This window comes from Anolis sagrei, chromosome 1, assembly GCF_037176765.1.
Source record: "Anolis sagrei isolate rAnoSag1 chromosome 1, rAnoSag1.mat, whole genome shotgun sequence".
NCBI lineage: Eukaryota > Metazoa > Chordata > Lepidosauria > Squamata > Dactyloidae > Anolis > Anolis sagrei.
Genome location: NC_090021.1, coordinates 254901982 through 254923718, shown reverse-complemented (window position 1 = coordinate 254923718; position 21737 = coordinate 254901982). Strand labels below are relative to the sequence as shown.

General features: G+C 38.2%; 1 protein-coding gene across 2 annotated transcripts in view; it reads right to left on the bottom strand.

The window, feature by feature from the left end:
* The window catches only part of BMAL1 (basic helix-loop-helix ARNT like 1), a 72770-nt gene that overhangs the window by 37985 nt on the left and 13048 nt on the right, over positions 1-21737 (bottom strand). Inside the window, exon 2 of one of the 2 annotated variants that reach the window (XM_060766764.2) lies at positions 10457-10589. The exons of the other annotated variant lie outside the window; for it this stretch is intronic. The gene's annotated coding sequence lies outside the window, so the exon portion shown is untranslated. The remainder of the gene's footprint in view (positions 1-10456; positions 10590-21737) is intronic. 2 annotated transcript variants of the gene reach the window in all.

The following is a 21737-nucleotide window of genomic DNA, read 5'->3' as shown; positions in this document are numbered from 1 at the left end:
ACTGCTGAACTTGCTGATCGAAAGGTTGGCAGTTCAAATCCAGGGAGTGGAGTGAGCTCCAACTGTTAGGCCCAGCTTCTGCTAATGCAACAGTTTGAAAACATGAAATGTGAGTAGATCAAAAGGTACCGCTTTTGCAGGAAGATAACGGCGCTCCATGCAGTCATGCTGGCCACATGACCTTGGAGGTGGCTTTTTGCGCATGCGTCGGAGAGAGTAGACGCTCAACAAACCCTCTCCCCAGATCCTTAAATTTATAGCCCAATTAAAGGCTAAAATAACAACAAAAGAGAGCTATCTGCTTAATTGGGCAATAAAGGTCAGTCGAGACTCTGAGAGGAGGAGGATTGATTTATAACTCCTGAAAGAAAAGCAGAGATCTTCAGCGACCTGTTGCCGGAGGCTGATAAGATGGCACGCAACCTTAAAGAATTGGGACAATTAATGGTGAGCATGGAGGGAAATATCAGATCGGACCTCAAACGTCTTGGTGGTCAGATGGAAGAGGTGAAGAAGGAAATAGGTGCAGTAAAAAAAACTGCACAGTCAGCTCAGAAAAAGGCTGATCGAAATGAGGAGAGGATCAATTATCTAACAAAGCAACTTGCCCAGCTGAGTGACAGACAACGACGCAGGAATATCAAGCTGGCTGGAATCCCTGAGGAGGTTCGGGAAACTGGTAAACAACTAGAAGAACTTTTGGTGAGTTGGCTAAATGAAAACAAAATAGCTATCAAAATTGAAAATGTGGAACGTGCCCACAGAATTTACAGACCTATGGGGAACTATAATCACCCAAGAGATGTGATAATTGCTTTTGCCTCAGAAAAGATTCAGGACTCTGTGTTTAAAGATCTGAGGAAAATTAAGGATTTGAAATTTAGAGACTGCAAGATTTTTGTCAAACAGGACTTTTCCCCAGAGACACTACAACAGAGAAAAGAAATGTCCCCATTCGCCCATAAACTATTTGAGAAAGGAATCCGATTTTCGTGGGCTTACCCTGCTACCATTATTGTGTTCCGGAATGGAAAGAGATTCATGGCGAGAAATGCAGGGGAGGCGGACAGAATGTTGGATGACCTTGGAGTTGAAACACTGGAGAGACAGCAAGAGGAGAGTGAAGGCTGTGCCAGCGCAGAGGAGGAAGTTACATCCAGTCCTGGAGAAGGAACATCCCTTCAGAGGAGCAAAAAGGCACGGCTGGGCTGTTCGGGGGAGAACCTCCAAGCTTAAGCCTTAGAAGACTATATAAAAATTGGGGTGGGGGACATAAAGTAATTGCTCAAATGGCTTAAAATGTATAAATGTCGGGCTATAAACAAAGTGTAAACAAGAGGATATTGTTTAAGGAGGGGAGGGGGGTAAGAAGAAACGCAAAGAGTCAAATGTATGGGAAGCGACAGGGAGGCATTTCCTCCCTAAAACAATGTCGCTTTCTGGGGGAGGGAGGGAACCACATAGACATAACTAAAGAGAATCCACATGAGCACATAATAAACTGTTTTGTAAAAGATAATGGGTAAACTTCTACGAATGTTATCGCTTAATGTCAACGGGCTAGTCTCGAATCTTAAGAAGTACCGGTTAATCAAATTAGCCAAAGCAGAAGGGGCTAATATAATCTGTTTACAAGAATCTCATAAAGACCCAAGAGATTCATGCCCATTACTGAACTCTAAGACCTGGCAAACAGTTATTGAGGCTAGAGGTACCAAAAGAGCCAGAGGGACAGCAATTCTCATGAACAACAACCTCAACTATGAATTGGTAGACAAATGTATAGATCCTGACGGAAGATATGTATTACTGAAATTTAAATTGGACAATAAAAAATTTACTATTGCTAATATATACTCCCCCAACAAGGGTCAACTACGATTCCTGAGGAAAATCCTGAAAAAACTTCATAACTTTTATGAAGGTGAGACTATCTTAACAGGGGATTTCAATTTAGATCTAAGTCAGCATAAACCATATAAAATAGGAAATTGGGAACTAAAAGATGCATTCGAGGAAGCTAATAAAAAAGCTAATCCTACATACTATTCTAATAGGCATAAAAAATACACACGGATAGATTACATAATGATTCAACAACCAATGGAAATGGAAATAAGAAATATCTATACACATGGTATTTGGCTGTCAGATCATGCCCCAATAATAATAGAATTAGAAATTAATAAGGAACAAAGAAATAAGGTATGGAATTATAACAATATAATTGCAAGGAGAAAGGAAGATAAAGAATATATGGCCAAGCAAATAAGATTTTATTTTCAAGAAAATAGAGGTTCATCCTCAGAGAGTATAATTTGGGATGCAGCAAAAGCGGTGATTAGAGGACATTGCATTCTCAAAGAGAGATTAATTAAAAAGGAGTGGTTTGCAGATAGACAAAACAAGATACAGAAGATAAAAAACCTTCAAGCCCAACAACAGAACAAGTTCAGCATTCAAACACAGAACCTGATTAAAACACTGAGAAAGCAATTAGATGAATTAGATTCCTTTACAATTTGGAAAAGGCAAAATTTAGTTAAGAATGAAATACAGAGACCCAATATTAATTCCATGAAAAGGCTGGCAAAATATTTGAAAAATAGAAAGGAAAAACAATATTAAGGCTATAAAGATGCAAGGGAACAAAATAATTCATAATTCTGCTAAGATAAGAGATGAATTTGCCGCATTCTACCAAAGATTATACAGGGAAGATAATAAAGGTCACATGGAAGAAAGTCTAGATGTAAGGTTAGGAGAGGAGGACAAACAAACTTTAAATGCTGAGATCACAGAACAGGAAATAAAGGAAGTGATAAAGAAACTGAAAAAATCAAAATCGCCGGGTCTGGATGGTTTTCCAGCTGAATTTTATAAAGAATTTATAGAAATATTAGGCCCTGAATTACAAACGTTATTTAACAATATAATGAGAGGAGAAAAAGCCCCTAATACATGGAGGAAAGCTGAAATAAGAGTATTATTGAAACTTCAGAAGGACCCAAAAGAAACAGGCTCGTATAGGCCAATCAGTTTATTAAACCAAGATTACAAAATTTTCGCCAAAATTTTAGCAAATAGATTGGAAAAAATAATACCAAAAGTGATAAAAGAAGACCAGTATGGATTTGTGAAAGGGAGGCAAATTGGACACCCAATCAGAAATATAATAAATATAATGGAGCATAGGCAGGGAAAGAAATTAGCATTATTAAAATTGGATATATATAAGGCTTTTGATACAGTAAATCACGAATTTTTGTGGGAGACATTGAACAAAATTGGAATAGGAGAACCAATTATAAAGGCAATAAAGGAGTTATATAGAGAAAGCAAAGCTGTGGTAAGAGTTAATGAAGCCTTATCAAAGGAATTTTCCATTCAAAGGGGTGTCAGGCAAGGTTGCCCCCTGTCACCACATCTATTTATAATGGGGATTGAGATTCTAGCAGAGAGAATTAGAAATAGCGTAAGGATCGAAGGTTATAAATTTGATGATGGAGGGGAAATTAAATTAAATTTATTTGCTGATGATATTATAATGATTTTATCCCAACCTCTAATAGGAATAAGAGAATTAAAAATTATATTAACAGATTTTGAAAAAAATACTGGATTGGGGGTAAATATAAAGAAATCAGAAATTATGTATTTTGAAGTAAACAAAAAAGAAAAAAGAGAAATTGACAATATAACAGAAATAGGTATGGGGAGGACAAAAATAAAATATTTGGGTGTAATTATACATAAAAATATGGAAAAGATGACAGAGATCAATTATAAACAGACATGGAAGAAAATTTCTAATAGTATGAAAAGTTGGAATAAGAAAAATCTGGGTATCTTAGGAAAAATAAAGGCAACTAAAATGTTTTTGACACCAAAATTATTATACCTATTTCAAGTCCTTCCATTGGAAATCAAACAAGGACAATTTAATAAGTGGAACAGGACTATAAAGAAATGGATATTAGGAGGAAAGAAATCTAGACTGCCAAATAAACTATATTATATACATCAGGAAGAACTGGGGTGGGGAGTTCCAAATTTGGAATTATATTACGAGGCTTTTCAGCTAAAACCTTTACTTGAAAATATGAAAGAAAATAGGGATAAATGGTTTAAGATTGAAGATGGAGTTAATAAAAGAGAGGCAAGCTTTGGAATCTTTACAGGGAATTTGGAAATAAACATCAAAAGAACAAGAGGCCCCAGAAAATTTGCATTAAAAATTTGGAAAAAATGGAAACCTAAATTAATGCCAGGAATATCAAAATGGACCCCGCTTGAAAGCCTTTACGAGAAGGAGTATGATTCGTGCTGGTGGAGAGAAATGAGGGATAAGGGATACTATAGGATTAAAGACTTATATGATATGAATGGCCATCTTATTCCTATAAGCACAATAATAGATAAAATGGGAAACAAAAATTGGATTAAGATACTAGGATTATATAATAAATTGAAACAGGGAAAGTATGGAGATTGTATAGGTAAGGAAAGTATAATGGAAGATATAATTAAAAAATCACAGATCTCAGAGAAAGGGTTAATCGGAGAAATATACAGAAGAATGATTAGAGATGAGGAATATATTATAAGAACACTGCAAAATAAATGGGAAAAAGAGGGATTACTCACAAGACAAATAATAGAGGACTTAATAAGAGAGGCTAGGAAAATCAAGATAGAGAAATTCAAAGAAATGGAAAGGAAATTCTTATGGAAATGGTATTGTACCCCAGCACAGTTATCAATCATGATTAACAGTAAAAGCCCAACTTGCTGGCACTGTGGCCTCAGCAAAGGATGGTATGCACATATGTGGTGGGAATGCCCAAAGGCAAAAACATTCTGGAAACAAATAACAGGTAAAATGGAGAAAATATTTAAGATACCACTGCAAATAAATATGGAGTTGATGTTCATGGGGATATTAGGATGTAGGAAGATTGATCCAAAATATCAGGATCTATTCAAAGCAATGATTCTTGCAGGGAAGGCTGTAATAGCTTGGGGATGGAAAGATGCAAAAAAATGGGATATGGTTAATTGGAATAATTATTTGTTTGACCAGGTCCAATCAGAAATTATTACAATTGCAACCGGTGAGGCTATGAAGGAAGATAAAATGAGGAAAATTAAAGAGAAATGGTTCATATATTCGGAATGGATAAAAGGAGGCGAAGCCAATGTAAATATTGTACAGAGATGGGAAAAGCTGAGCTCATGGATGGAGTTAGAGTTCTAAAGGAAATGTGGTATGGGTTTGGGGAGGGGGAGGGAGGCGGGGGAGGGAGGCGGGGGAGGGGAGAGGGAAAAAAAAAAGTGAATGAACTCAGATATACCAGACAAGTGAGTGGACATTATTGAATGAAAGAGGTGGAGATAATGGAAGGGTGTAGAGAAATGTGATTATTGACATCTTTCATGTATTAATTGTATAAACCCACTCATAAAACAAATTATCAATAAAATTTTCAAAAAAAAAATTTAAAAAAAAAAACATGACCTTGGAGGTGTCTACAGACAGTGCCAGCACTTCAGCTTAGAAATTGAGATGAGACCCATCCCCCAGAGTCGGACATGATTAGACTTAATGTCAGGGGAAACTTTTACCTTTACATTTACCTTCAGACAAGAGATAAGACACCTTCATAACATGTGTAGTGTTCAGTTTTAAATGCTACAATTTAATTTATAAGAAAAGTATCACCTTTTCTAATAAAGCATCTCAAGGTGTTGATTTACAATATGGGCCAGTGTGGCATAGTGGTTGAGTGTTAGACTATGAAACTAGGAAAGCAGAGTTCAAATGCCCACTGAGCCATGAAAAACCACTTCTTGGCCACAGAATAAGAAAATACATTTGATTAATATTTCTGAACGAACTGGAGTTGGATAAAGTATGTGATGACCAGGAAGACAGGATTCTAATAGATAAAATGCAATTTCAATACAAACAAGTTTTATTAGTGGGGATTTATGCTCCAAATGCAAAACAAAAAACTATACAAAAAATATCAAAAAAATTGGCAGAATAGAAAAGAAATGATTTGGCTATGAGACTTTAATGGGGTAATGGACCCCAATTTTGATAGAAATTACAAAAGAAAAAAAGGACATAAAGGAAGGGGGCTCCCAGGAGAATAGTCCTGCCTAGACATATTTCTATGCTGTTCTACACTGCTTCCCAAACACCTGGAACAAATTTTCAGGGGTGAAAGAATTACAATACTGGGAACTATGTGACATGTGGAGACTACATAATTTAGGTAGAAAAGAATACTCCTATTACTTTCATAGACATGGAACTTCATCCAGAATTGATTACATTTTCACAACAAAAGAGCTGATAGTAAAAACTGAAAAAGAAGAATTTCTACCGAGAGTTTATGAGATCATAATAATAATTACAGAAAATATGTATAACATGTTTTATAGATGTTATATAACGCCAGAGAAATAGTCAAAATGGATAAAACTCAGCTAGGGGAATTCTGGCAGTGTAAGATGTAGAAAGGCGCGTTTGGTGGACTTGCAGGATGGTATAAGATTTTTGGAAAAAGGCGATTAAGGAAACAAACAAAATGATTACTAATGAAGAACAATCCAGAAATGTGCCTTTTAGGAACATTTAGAGAGCATTAGCAAAGGATGTGAGGAAATTTGTCAATGTTGTTTTGTTGCACCTGGACAGAAAATAGCAAAATCATGGAAAGGTAAAAAAGAACTATCTAAAAAGGACTGGAGAGAAATTAGAATATATTCAAATAGCCAAGTAATCCAATGTTATCCGGGGAGGAAATAATGAAGAGTTTATTTAAAAATGGAAGTTGACATTTCAACACGTGGAAAAGAAAACAAATGTGGACTTTAAAATAGCCTCAAGGGGAATTCACTAAAGTAGATATAAGGGTAGATTTTATGAGATATGGGACTCACAGTGAGTAGCGTTGGAAGTCATGGGTGGTGGGCTCATGGGTGGAGGGCAGGAGGGGAAAGATTTGATAAAATATTGCAATGTTGTTTGGGGGAACAACATAACTTTATTAGATGTATTTGACTATAGTTCAGTGGTGCTTAACCTGTGGGCTGCGGATCACCGGTGGGCCGCAAGGACGAAAATCTGGTTCGCGAGCCCCCATCCTCTTTATTTATTTATTTTATTTCCTCTCCTTTCATGCTGCTTGCCACTCCTTCCCTGTCGCTGACCATGACATATGTTCTGTATCAGAAACTAGAGCTTATGTGGACTATCCAATACAATTTTCTGAATCAGCACCCCAAACCAACTCTCAAGTTGACCAAAAACTGATTCATAACCCTTTTGGTACAAATGTTAGAGAGTGGTCCCTGGTCAAAGTGGTCCCTGTTTAAAAAAAAAAAAGGTTGGGAACCACTGCTATAGATGTTTCTCCTTTTCATATTTTGCATCCCAATAATTACACTCAATAAAATTATTTTTTGAAAAAAATTCTGAACAACGAAAATTTCCTAAATCCTTATAAAAGTGCATATGGAACAAACAAGACATTTAACATTGCAAGTTTTTTTATTTTGAAGCTGGAGTCAATACTAACTCCACCCAGAAATAATTCCAACACCTACTCATTCCACGACTCCTACTTCATAGCCTTCTCTGGTTTAAAAACGGGTTGGAGGAAGGCCAAAAATGGATTATTAACAAGAAAAGCATTTTTATGGTGTTGAGCTATTTTTAATCTTGGTTTTAAAGTTATATTTCATATTTCATATTTTATAAAATATCATATTTCACTGCATAATAGTCGTACCTCCCACTTCCCCAGTTTTTTGATTTCACAATTCATCTCATAATAGCTGCACACCTGCCCCTTGGAGCAACCCCTGTAGCTCCAAGGGACAGTTGAGCAGGTGGGGCCGAGGAGAGCTAGTAGGTCTCTCTCAGCTGGCAGTAGTGTTTGAAGTCTCCTGGCTCTTGCATCTTCACTCACCCACACATGAAAGTGGGGAGGCCCTGCAGACCTCAAACCTTTTCACCACAAAATAGTTGCACCCCCCTTTTTGAGGTGGAAAAAAGAGGGAGAAAGTGAAACTATTATGCACTGATAAGAAAAATAAATAAGAAAAAGTATGAATAAAACTAAGAAAGAGGAAAAAATCTAGAAAATAACAGAAAAACCCTATCACATATGCAACAACAGTTTTTTTTACTCCAGGATGTCCACTTTTCATACTGTGATCCCTCTATCTCTAATAAGTCAAACTTCAATTTAAAAGCTAAGCTTCAATTTTTGGAAATTAAAATTAGTAGGCGAAGGATGGCAGTTAAATTTTTCTAAGCATTTATAACTGTACAGACTGATTGTCCCGTATCCCAAATATTTTGGATACAGATTTTAAACTACCTGTATTTGAATATATGTACCTACTGGGATATACTGTAATTTCAAAATACCTGTATTTGAATATATGTGCCTACTGGGATATCCTGGAGATGAAATCCAAGTCTAAACATGAAACATGTACACTGTTTCATGTAATAATTCTCTGTGGGATACAAAATTTATGTACACTGAATCATCAGAAAACAATATTGTCACTATCTTAGCTACGAGTGTAGACAATTTTGGAAAATTTTGGATATTGGAACTCCAGATCAGAGATGTTCAGCCTGCAATGCTCTTATTTTTTGTAACCCACTTTAGCTGAATTCCAGTATTAGAGAGAAAGCTGAATAGAAAGTAATGATGTTGTCATCAATCAATCTCAGAAAAAGACAATAAAAAGGACATGAATTAAATTAAAACATTTAACTGTGAGTCAAAACAACAAGAACGAATTTAGAAACTGACTATATAAAGAGCATAAAATTAATCTTGCTTGAGAAATCACATTTTAAAACTTCAATACACTCAATCTCATCATTAGGTGAGCATAAGATGCTCAAGAGTCCTAAGACATTTAAGAATTTCAAGTACAGACAGTCCCAAAGTTACAGGCACTCATTAAAAATGGGGGTGAGACAACAGGAAGTGAGAGAAATCTACCTCTAGGAAGGGAAATTCACTCCTGGTAGAGTTGTCATAGGGAAAAAAGTGTCTCCACTAAAGTTTTATCATCAAGCCTTGTTTCTACAACAAGCCAAATTGTTGAAAATACAATTATGGTGTCAGGAACAGAAAGTGAGACGAAATCTTCCAGACAGCAAAACAAACACCACAGGCATGTTAAGCCTTTCCTATGCTATTCAAAGCTTTTGTGTGTGTGTGTGTGTGTGTGTATGTGTGTGTGTGTGTGTGTGTGTGTGTGTGTGTGTGTATATATATATATATATATATATATATACACACACACATACATACATACACACACTAGTCATCCCCTACCATGCGTTGCTGTGGCCCAGTCTGGTGATCTGGAAAATAAATTAATGAGAAAGTGTTGGTTTCTAACATATGTAATTTCTTTATGCTTGTGGGTAAACAGTATTTCTTGTTGTTTCTTTGTCTGTGTTGATGTAGAGATTGTCTGGTTGGCTTACTCTGAAACATGCAACGTATAATTGTCCTTCTTTAGGGGTCCCTTTCAAATCTATGATACCATAGTGTCATATAAATATATTTGTGTGTGTGAATCATATATATCTATTTATATCTATGGCTGCATGGCTCTTGTAAGGATGGCTTTGATTATGTTTTCTTGCCCTGGTGGAGGGAGTTGGACTGGATGGCCTTAAGGCAGCATTTCTCAACTTGGGGAGTCGAGACCTTTGGGGGAGTCACAAGGGGGTGTCAGAAGGGTCGCTAAAGACCACCAGAAAACACAATATTTTCTGTTGGTCATGGGGGTTATGTGTGGGAAGTTTGGCCCAATTCTATCGTTTGTGGAATTCAGAGTGCTCTTTGATAGAAGGATGAACTATAAATCCCAGTAACTACAACTCCCAAATATCAAAGTCTATTTTCCCCAAACTCCATCTGTGTTCATATTTGGGTATATGGAGCATTCATGCCAAGTTTGGTCTAGATCCTTCTTTGTTTGAGTCCACAGTGCTCTCTGGATGTAGGTGAACTACAACTCCAGAACTCAAGGTCAATGCCCTCCAAACCCTTCTAGTGTTTTCTGTTGGTCATGGGAGTTCTGTGTGCCAAGTTTGGCTCAATTCCATAGTTGGTGGAGTTCGGAATGCTCTTTGATTGTAAGTGAACTATAAATCCCAGCAACTATAACTCCCAAATGACAAAATCGTTTCTGAGTGATTGTTACTCCTTGGGTTAGTAGGTGTCTTGTAGCCAAATCTGGCGGCAATTCATCCAGCGGATTTTGAGTTATGTTGTCACTCACAATGAACAGAGCATTTACACACACACACACACACACATATGCATACACATGGCTGGAGTTACATCTTAAAAATGTACATGTTCTGACTTACATACAAATTCAACTTAAGAACATAACTTACAGAATCTTTCTTGTTCGTAACTTCGGGACTGCCTGTACAATGTTCACTTTCTGTACCAGTTATTTGAGACATGATGTAACAATTTAGACATTCCAGCAACTTTTTCTTGGGGCTGATATTTAGGTGGTAATGTCTAAAGTGAGAGAAAACAGCAGCAGATTTCAGCTCAGAACCCTTAATCATAGTAATTAAGATCATAGATGCATATATGTCAAATTTCTATAATGGGAAAGGAACCTGACAGGGAGCATAGTCCTGCCTAGACATATTTCTATGCTGTTCTACACTGCTTCCCAAACACCTGGAGCAAATTATCAGGGGTGCAAAGGACTAAAGGGGTGAAAAGAATTCCCCACACTCTGTGAGAACACCCAGTTCCTCTCCACAACTCTACCTAAATTAGTACGTTTCATGTTCATGTGCAACATGAATGTGTACTATAGTATTACACTGCCTGTTCTTTGGGAAAGTACTGGATTCTTTAACTAAATAACATGCTGGTTATCTTGTAGGTCAATCTACTGCCATTATTTTGCAGGAAGGGAATGGATAGACAGACAGGTGGGCGGGCAGATGAGTATAGAGTCCTTTCTGTCTGGCTAGAGCAGTGGTTCTCAGCCTGTGGGTCCCAAGTGGTTTTGGTCTACAACTCTTAGAAATCCCAGCTAGTTTACCAGCTGTTAGGATTTCTGGGATCTGAAGGCCAAAATATCTGGGGACCCACAGGTTGAGCACCACTGGGCTAGAGTGTGTCTGTGCGGTGTAGGTGTTGGAAATACACATCCTAATAATTGCTTTGAGCTGAGTAACTGTAAATAGTTCAGATGTTACAATATTTTGTTATAATATCAATCAATACATTAATATAACATTTTGAAAATGAATTAACAATGCTAATAAAAGTAAAAATATTGACTGATAAGAATTTATTTTAAAAGATAAAAAAAGAAAATAAACTCAATCTGGTATCTAGATAACTGTACAATTTAAGTCTTGAAATAAAACAGAGCATAGACTGGGATGGCAACAAATAAACCAGAAATGTACTTAAGAGTCTCTACCTATCTACTGCTCCATGGTTCCACACTGATGTGGCATTGGGGGCTGTGCAGTGGTGGTTGGGATGTGGAGGGATGGGTGTGTTGTTTTTGTTATGTGTGCTGGGGAAGACATTTAATTTTGTTGTGCAATAGTGCAATGACAATAAAGCTATTCTATTCTATATACTGCTGTACAGTCCTGGATTTAAACACAGTTGTAGTCCTCATTCTACCACTTTTCAACCTCAATGCCACTGCTGTGTGAGGGCTGTGTTGAAAGTATTAGCTTCAGTTCTGTCCCTTGCTGTCTTCTAGACTAGAAGCGAGTGTTCATTTATTCACACACTCTCTATAATCTCATCAGCTCTTTCCTCTTTGAAATGTTCTATTCTTCCTAAGAACTGCTTCACAAATCACAAAACACTTTTTCCAAATTATCTTTGACAGTTCTTTTGGGACAAAAGATGGCTGCATTTCATAAGAGTCCAAAGAGAGCGACAATTTATGTGCTTGGATAAAATGGGGATGGGAGAATGCTTATGGATGTATGCTTATGTATTTGATTATCTCTATCTTGCCTTCCATCATTAGGTCTCAAGGTGGCATGAAACTGAAAAAGTAGATAATTGAAAACCATTTCAAACAAAAGCAATACCTAATTTAAATAGTACAAAAGCATACTAAACAGATCACCACTAAGTTAAACTGGCAGTAAAGATTAAAACAGTAAAAAAAAAAAAACCATGAATATATACCCATGGGAACAAATACCAATAGAGTCATGTTTTAATTTGGCCTAAAAACCTCAAACTCACTGCCAATTGGCATCTAATCAGAAGGAATTCTCCAACATCCCCGTGTGATGTGACACTCTCACGGCTCACCTACAGATCGCAAGCAGGTATATATAGGTCGGATGGATAGATTGATGAATAATACACACAAAGAGAAAGATATTCCTTAAAAGCATCAAGGTTCCAAGCTATATAAAGCTTTGAATTTTATTAATGGCACTTTGAACTTGGACTCTAGATGATATTCTAATCAAAAATCTCTATTTAACAATCCATAGAAACACACCTTTATTCTAGTCAAGAATAGATATTCCCAGGGCCCTTCCACACAGCCATATAACCCAGAATGTCAAGGCAGAAAATCCCACAATATCTGCTTTGAACTGGGTTGTCTGAGTCTACACTTCTATATATTCCAGTTAATAGCAGACAATGTGGGACTTCATTCAGCTGTGTGAAAGGGGCCCCCAGTCTGTAGTTGGGATTTAAGAGGATTCTTGTACCCGGATGCCAGTCCAGAATACAGGTGCAGATTCTCACAAAGATATGAACACCCCTTAGTTTTATGTTATAAGAGTACATTTGTTTTATGTGGAAAAAAACTACTTTATAGAATACACTATGTTAGTGTTGCTTTAGAAATGTACTGCACACCACTTGCAACCTCTGTTTTAGTGCTTTTTAACATGTAGGTCAACAGCTACTCATTTTATTACACTGTAATGACACAGAAGAGAGGCAATGGATTTTTCTTGTTTCTCCAGTCACTGTGTAGAAATAATACCAACACTACCCTGTTGGAACATATTCTCAACATTCACGAACACACACAGACTGAAGTTCTTCCTATTGTGACCCTAGCTCGTTGCCAAGATACTTCAAGGACTTATTTGAAAGAATGCCATCTAGGCCACTTCCTGATTAGAGTCCTGGTACAAAGAGAACCAAGCCAACTCATGTTGACACTGTATCGTATTATGCTGCTGCTGCTGCAACTTTCCCTTTAGTGTTTCATCTTAAATATCATATTGATTCCTTTGAGAAATAGTTTTTAAAAAGGAAGGCAGAATGCACGTATGCACGCAGCCAGCATTTTGGGCCTTCTTCTTTTGGATTGCTCGTTGTCACGTGATTCATTTAATCATGCAGCAAATCAGATCACGAGTACATAAACACCTCTGTGAGCAAATCAAGGTCGGGAGGGGAGCGAGAAGTAGGTCAACTCAAAAAGTCTGCCGAGGCACCCATCTGAGAGGCAAAGCCTCAACATGCGATGTGCTGCCAGCTCCCAACACTGCCTACAGGAAAATTCAGTGTCACCATTAAACAATGCTGAATCACAAGTGCACCACACCATGAAAGAATTCTTTTTCAATTACATACCAAATCTATGGCAAGTTTTTTTCACACAGTGATGAGAGTCAAACTGTTTTTCTTCCACAATCTGGAATGAAAATAGATAGCCACAAGGTATACATAGGAATTCTACTTTCTAACTATTTTTCTGAGGACAGAACATTAAGAATATACAAGTTTTGCTAAATCAAATCAAAGTCCCATCTAGTCCAGCATGGTATTCCCACAGTGGATAGCACAAAATCCAGAGAAACCCAATAAGAAGGGCCTGAAGGCAATAGTAATCTCCTGCCACTGTTCCCTAGCAACTAATATTACAGACATATTGCCTCTAAACATAGACTTTTGATATAGACATTACGCAAGAAAACTTTTTTAAAAAACTATGCTGGAAACACCTCAACACTTTCAAACAAAGAAATAAAAATACAATGGAAGAGAAAGAAATTGAAGCAAAATGAGTGATTGGGCAAGTCAAAAGATTTAGAGAGAGAAAACATGAATCAGGAGTCCATCACAGGTAAATAACCTCTTCCATACTGTCTATGTATTGTTTCTTTTATGTGCGGCACCTTGGAGTGCTTTTGTGAGCCGCTCCAAGCCCCTTTTGGGAGATGGTGGCACGGTATATATAAAGTTTATTTATTTATTAGACATTTTCTTAGTAAAATATCTAGAAAAGCTAAATGTCCACAAAAGTAATTCTTATGCAAATTGTACATATTTGTACATAAGGAGAGATAAATATTAGATTTGATTTGGTAGATGACCTTTTCATAGATGGCAAATGGAAACAGCTTAATACGTTAATCATATTTAAAAGCAGACATTTCCTTCTAAGGTAATACTAATGCTTTTGTTGATAAGCACTATAGTGCACCTCAAGAAAGTGGTATCATCGTCATGTATACTCCAAATACTGGGAACAAATCCTAGTTTTGTGTAGAAAACTTGCAGGGAAAGTGATATTATGCATACATTGCCTTCCAGCTGTAAAGGTAGGTTTATTAAGCACAACTAGGATGTGTAGAAGAAGAAAAAGTAAACTATTCCATATAGTTAATTCATGTAGATCACTCATATGTTTAGATTCAATCTATGTGAGATTCAAAAAATTCCAGAATATCTTTGGTTTCATGAATTGTAGTTCAACATCTATTGATGGCTAATAAAAAATCCACTTACACCATGATATTACTATTGCTTTTCTTCCTGCTGTATTTTACATTAGTTTATTAGAACACATTAACCCTCATAGTTCAGAAAGAGTTGGCAGAATCTGGAGCCCAGGGGGCTAAACATGGTGATTTTTCTCTGCATCAGAGGGTCACAGACCCTCTGTCATGGCCACTATTTTGGTGACTGGAAGTGACACCACCTTGTAAAAAGGAACCTGAATAAACCTCTAAAAGTAAGGATTTGTAGATGCTGTATATTACTAAAAGAAAGTCCTGTGTCTACTACTCACAACTGCCTCAGAGAAAGTAACAGGAAAAAACTAAGACCCTCATTAGATGGCCCTAGAGGCCAATAAAAAAATCTTAAAACATCCCTTCCTGTGCAGAAAATGTTTGCACAGAGTAAGTATTTTCTGAAAATAAAAAAATATTTTTGCCCAAAGGTAAGCATATAAACAAAGATAAGTGGCCTGAAACAAGGGGAGGATCCGACAATTTAATTTAGGCTGTAATTTTTTTTCCTATTTGAGAAAACTCCTTTGAGGATTCTTGCTTACAAACAATTCCACCAGAGGGTATTTATAAACCTGGATTACTATGACTGTGGCACAGGCTGAATGCTATGCAAAGTTTAATTGTTCCTCCATGAAGACAATTGTTTGTTCTATCGCCATTGCTGAGCCCATTCAAATAAGAAGTTGAAGGATATCCAGGTTTCTTATCAAGTTCTTCCTAAGGTTGTCTAGCTATGACCACATGGGGGTGCAGTCATAAAATGAATGAGGGACTACAGTTTGGGACTAATAGGGTACAAAGCAATTACATCTAGAAAATATTAATGCTTGGATATATTATTTTCAGAAAACTTTCTAATTTATTATATGGCTTCCCTCCCTCCTCAGGTATAGAAAATATCTACACAACCATCTGTATTTCCTAAATGTAAAGTACTAATAATCAGAGTGTTAATGCTTTTTCCTTTATATAGCGTTTATCAATGCGGCTTGATGTTTACGTAGAAAGATGCTGTATAAAATCTATTCTGAGGACATTCCATTGCAAAAAAAAATCCTAAACTGTTAGGAATAACAGTAAAAATATTTGTACATACTTCTTGAATTAACACTATCTATTCTAGACCACTACACAAAACCTAACAGTTCAAAAGATCTGCTGAATCCCCCTGACCTTGGTGAAAAAATGTACCATGCAGCAACCCCTTTAGTCAAAGACGCTTTAAATACATATCTTTTACTTCAAAGGCTTCAGAATCCTATTTATTCTTGCTACTGTTGTTTATTTATATAACTCCATCACTGAACCTGACTATTTACTAGTAAAACAACCATAAGCAGTGGATCCTATCAAGGCTGTACAAGGACAGATTGCTTACCTATAACGGTGGCTCTTCAAATGGTCATCTGTGAACTCACACAAATGGGTCTTTTGCACCTGCACAGAGCATTTCTCAGAGCCTTCTAGAATTATGCAGTGTGTCCTGGTGACAATCCCTACAATCCTCCATGCTCATGGTCAGCACACTTCCTTCCTAAAACCCTCAGTTTTCTGGATGTCAAAGCAGCAGCTGAGGAACTAAGGAAAGCAAAATACAATGAAGGCAGGATGGGCAGGGTTGTGTGAGTTCACAGATGAACACTCAAAGAACCACAGTTACAGGTAAGCAACCTGTTCTTCTTCTTCATGGTCTCTGTGATTCACACAAATGGGAGACTAGCAAGCTACTAACAATGGGAGGAGGAAGTGTTATGCAACATAAGAGAAGAGAACAGTACTCCCAAAGGCAGTCTCTGTCTGGGACCTCACATCTAGTCTATAGTGTGAGATGAAGGTTGAAGGCTGGAATCAGGCGGCACTAAGGTGGATCAACCTGCAAGCCATCGAGTTATATGCCCTTCTCACTGATGTTATGGCTACAAAGAGGTCTATTTTCCAGATAAGTAGCTTGAAATCTCATGAGATCAAAGGGCTTCCTTGACATTGGGAGAGAAGCAACTGAAGGTCCACTGAACTCTAGGCACTACCATAAGTTTTATCCCTTCAGAAACCTCTTCAATAATGGTTGCATGAAACAGGAAAGCATGCCATGATGTTGCCAATTCCAAGAGATTGCCAGTAAGTAACAGTGGATTGACAAAAGGGAAACTCCCTTGCCCAATAATGAGACCAGAAACTCCAGAATATGAGGAGAGATACCAAAAACTCAAGGAACTTGTTCCATTTATAATATGACCACTGAGCAGATGGTCTATGTGCTGCCTCAAGCATGCACATGAAAGAATCTGACAGAGATACGAAAGGTAAGAGCCTCCAGGTGGTCAGCTGAGAGTATGCAAATATAGGTGTCTCACCATGCCCTCATGAATGGTGAGGCAATCTGGGCAGAGTGGAAGCCTTATGGGAGTTGCTTGGGGGAAAAGCGTAGATCTTAAGCAGGCTAAGAAATAAGGGTGGAGATAGGGAGGAGCTAGGTTGAATAGGGCTTTGAATAGTAAAATAGCAAGCTTGCATTGAATTCTAGAAGGAACAGGTAACCAATAAAAATATATCAAGTAGGGTCACATAATCAAAATGACAAAAAGATGAGCTTAGCAAATGAATGTTGAATGGAAATCAGAGGACTAAAGTGAGATAATGGAAGCACCAGAAAAAAAAAATACAATAATCAAGGCAGGAAATGACCAAGACATGAACTATGATCTCCGTAAATGAAGCAGAAAAAAAGGTCTGTTTGACAATGTTATAAAGAAAAAGAATCGACCTGACTTTGCTACAATGTGAAAAACAAAAGACAAAGAACAGTAAAAAATAAAGATAAGACTATGTGCTTCCTTCACAAGATAAATGGGGACTTTATTAACAGTGATGGAGAATAAGGTTTTGAAAGGAAAATACTTCTATCTTTTAGGCAATAATGCTGAAACACATTCTGAAATATAATGCTTGATGTCAGAAAAGAGTTCTGGAAAAAAGAAATACAATGGAGTATCATCAAAGATGGTACTGAAAACCATATTAACAGATAGGATTACCTAAAATAGTATATAAAGAGAGAAGTCTTGAACTACAACTAAGAGGGGCAAAAGATACCTGACTTCGAGCTACAACATCAAGTGACCAATCTGAAAAATAAGCAGTGAACTAGTTGGATTGAATCAGTAAACCCTAGGCCATGAAGTGAATCCAGCACAAGAACAGGATCAATTTTGTCAGATTCTGAAGAGATCATGGAGAATAAAGAGTGAAAATAGACTCTTTGACTCGGCCTGTAAGAGATCACCTGTGATTTATGTAATGGTTGTCTTCATAGAATGTAAGGGGGCAAAAGCCAGTTTGAGAACGATCCATTACAGAAATACAGGAAAGAAAATCAAGGCAATATACATAAACAGTACATTCCAATTGCCATCACTTGCCCTGCCCTTCTGTCCAAGGCACAGAGTCCTTTGTGTGAAAGTGTGCACAGCAGCACCCACTATCTGACAGCTCCACAAGTAAGTCTCACTCCATCCTAGAGATGTCTGTGATTTTTTTACTTTCACAGGTTTCTATAGCCCTCACTCCCGCAAACATGAAGGGTCAACTGCATAATAAAACCAATAAGAATAAGAGAAGCTGTGACTCTAATGACACATCAGACAAACTCAACCCATCAATAGAAACAGTTTTGAAGAAACAGTTTCTGTGTATATATCATCTTTATGGATATGATCTTGTAATGGTGAAAAAGATGACACCAGTATATACTAGAGAGACAATTCAGTAGTAAAGAATTTAGAGAATTTACTCATTTGGAACTTCTGACAAAAACAAGCAGCCTGGTAGCCATAGATAACAAAGAATTTCAAGCAAGTAAGAAAGCCTGGGGGAGGAAAGATGAAGCACTCCATCCCTCCTCTGTGCCCAGCAAACAAACCAAGTTAGCCAGAATAGAAATGAAGTGGGTTGTAGAATGAAGAACTGAGTTCTTACTCGGATACATACATATCAGTATTCCCTTGCAGGCTACCAATTTTTTGCAGGCTAGTAACTTTTACATGGCTACTTTAAAGCAATTTAAGCAAATGCAACAAATAAAACCGAATCCTACTCAGAAACAAAATCACCAAAATGTACCAGAAAACAATTATTTGCCCAATGTTATTGGTTAGCGTTAAGTTGCACTAAGTAGTGACCTGAGTAATATGTAAGCATCAGTTTGCGTTTACTTGTTTGGTGTGCAGACATGGACTACATTTCAGCCCATTTACACAGAGTGAAAAATGTTGTTAGTAACAAAATACACCTAAAGTACTGGGTAAGTGATCAATATAGTGATCATTATAACAGCAACAACAGATATAAACCACAAAGCTGAACAGAAATGCATGGCAACATGGTGTGAATCAACAGAAATGTGAATGTTAAATCAAATCATCCCATTGTGAAAGCAAGGAGGATTTTGACACATCTCTAGATTTTTGATCAGATGCAGGTATGTACTGAATTATTCATCATATGAGATGATGACCTGGAGAATCCACTATCAAGAGATTTAAATACATACCATGGCAAGTCACCACTTCACAAAAGACTCTCTATTACTATCCTTCACAATGCCAATTAAAACAATCATTCAGCCTAAGGTGACAGTAGAAAAAAATAAATTTTCAATGTAGCCTGTTTCCGTTGTTGTGCATGACCACACTCCTAATTTCAGCCCTTAGAAAATTTCACTGACAAGTCTAACATATTCATTATGCAAACAATAACTGCAGATGAAAAATGCATCATATAAACATATGAAACTGTATTTTAGCTAGTCAGAGCACTGATTTACCTCGCCCTATAAAAGCTGATCTGACTGCCATACGGAATCCAAAACGCCAAAGAGAGGTCTATGCAATCACTAGCCAGATTAATCAGGACAACCCAGAGCTTCTGCACTGCCACACTGAGAAATAAATTTTTACTGAACAATGACATCTGGAACTACCAAAATATAAGCTTTGTCTTTAAAAATTAAACCACATGTCTACTGAACCTGAAATGTATCCAGCAGTGACCACCAGATGACCACATATTGTGTTTGTATGGGCAGACAAGAGACACAGAAGTACTGAAGCAGTCATCATTCTTCGTCCGCTGTTCCACTAAGTTAACCAAGTGGAAACTGTACTTTGAAGGTTATTCAAAAGATTCAACTGACAGGTCATGGGAATTGGGAGAACATGAAGTTGGAGTACTTTCAAGATTTCAAACCCATATTGGGTTGGATCCAAAAACATAAAACATATCAAGAGGCACGTGGCACAGCCTCCCTTGCCTGGCTCACACCACCGGTTGGTGAAAGCCAGGTGAGGGAGGCTGCACCACACGGCCTGAGTTTGCGCAAAGTTTTTTTTTTTTTTGGTTCGAGCAAAGTCCCTCACTTGGCTTGCGCTGCCCATTGGGCCTGGCAAGCTGCAAAAGCCAGGTGAGGGAGGCTGCACAGCATGGCCTGGCCTCGCGTGAAGCCACTCACCATTTGCAGTGTGATGGGCAGTGTGACCCAGGCAAGGGGCTTTGTGGGAGCCCAAGCCGTACGGTGCAGCCTCCCTTGCCTGGCATTCGCCGATGGGTGGTGTGAGCCAGGTGAGGGAGACTGCGCAGCCTGGCATTGCACAAAGAGCCAGGTCTGACAGATTGCACTAGCCATGCAAGGGGCTTTGTGTGAGATCAGGCTGCATGGTGCAGCCTCCCTCACCTGGCTTTTGTGCTGCCCATCGGGCCCAATGGGTAGCGTGAGCCAGGCGAGTGAGGCTGCACCATGCGGCCTGGCCTCGCACAAAGCCCCTCGCCTGGTTTTAGGTGCTTGTCAGGCCTATTGGGCGGCACAAGACAGGCAAGGGGCTTCGCGCGAGGCCACGCAGTACAGCCTCCCTCGCCTGGCTTGCAGTGCCCTTGGGGCTCGATGGGTAGCGTGAACCAGGCAAGGGAGAAAGCACCGTACAGCCTGGCCTCATGCGAAGTCCCTCGCCTGGCTCGCGCTGCCCATTGGGCCTGGCGAGGGCCTTCACGCGAGGCCAGGCTGTCCTGTGCAGCCTGGTTTTCACCACTTGTCAGGCTTGACAGGCAGTGCAAGTCAGGTGAGGAAGGCTGCACAGCACAGTCTGCCTTGTGCGAAGCCCCACCTTGCGCGAAGCCAGATAAGTGCCCTTGGCGGGCCGCATTGGGCTCACAGGCCGTAGTTTGAGGACCCCTGCTTTATGCTGTTGTGTGTGCTGAACGTACAGTATTTCCAGCTTATGGGAACAATGGCCAAATTTATCACAGGGGTTCTTGGGAAGATTTGTTTAGAGGGTATTTGCTACTAGCCCCCTCTAAGCCTGAGATAGTGTGACTTGCCCCGAGGTCACCAAGTGGATTTCCATGATGGGGTGAATTTTGATCCCTGGTCTCAAGAGTCCAACTTCAAACCTCAAACCATTATACACAACTACCTGATATTATTCATATATTTTAAAACTGATTCCAATATACTTTATCAATGTTCCAAGACAGCCTGATAACATGACCTAGTACAACAGAATTTGGAACATTTTAGCACAAAACATATCTGCACAGTTGCACAGGTGCTTTGCAATTCAAAAATCAAAAGTTCATATACTAACCTTAAAAAACCTTTGCAGCTTACTGTGATGAGAATGATTAAGCAGACATTTCAGGATAATACGTTCCTTCCTCTTGCTCACACAGAAAAGAAAGAATTGGAAGCTTCCAATCACTATCTGTGACAAATTGCATTTTTCAGTTTTATATAGAAGTGGAAAATGGTTGCTTATGCAAACTACAGGGAATTAAGAAACCAGGATATCAACCAGATCAAAGTGTATTTTTCTATACTGGCTTACAAGCTTAATGCATAAACCAAAGT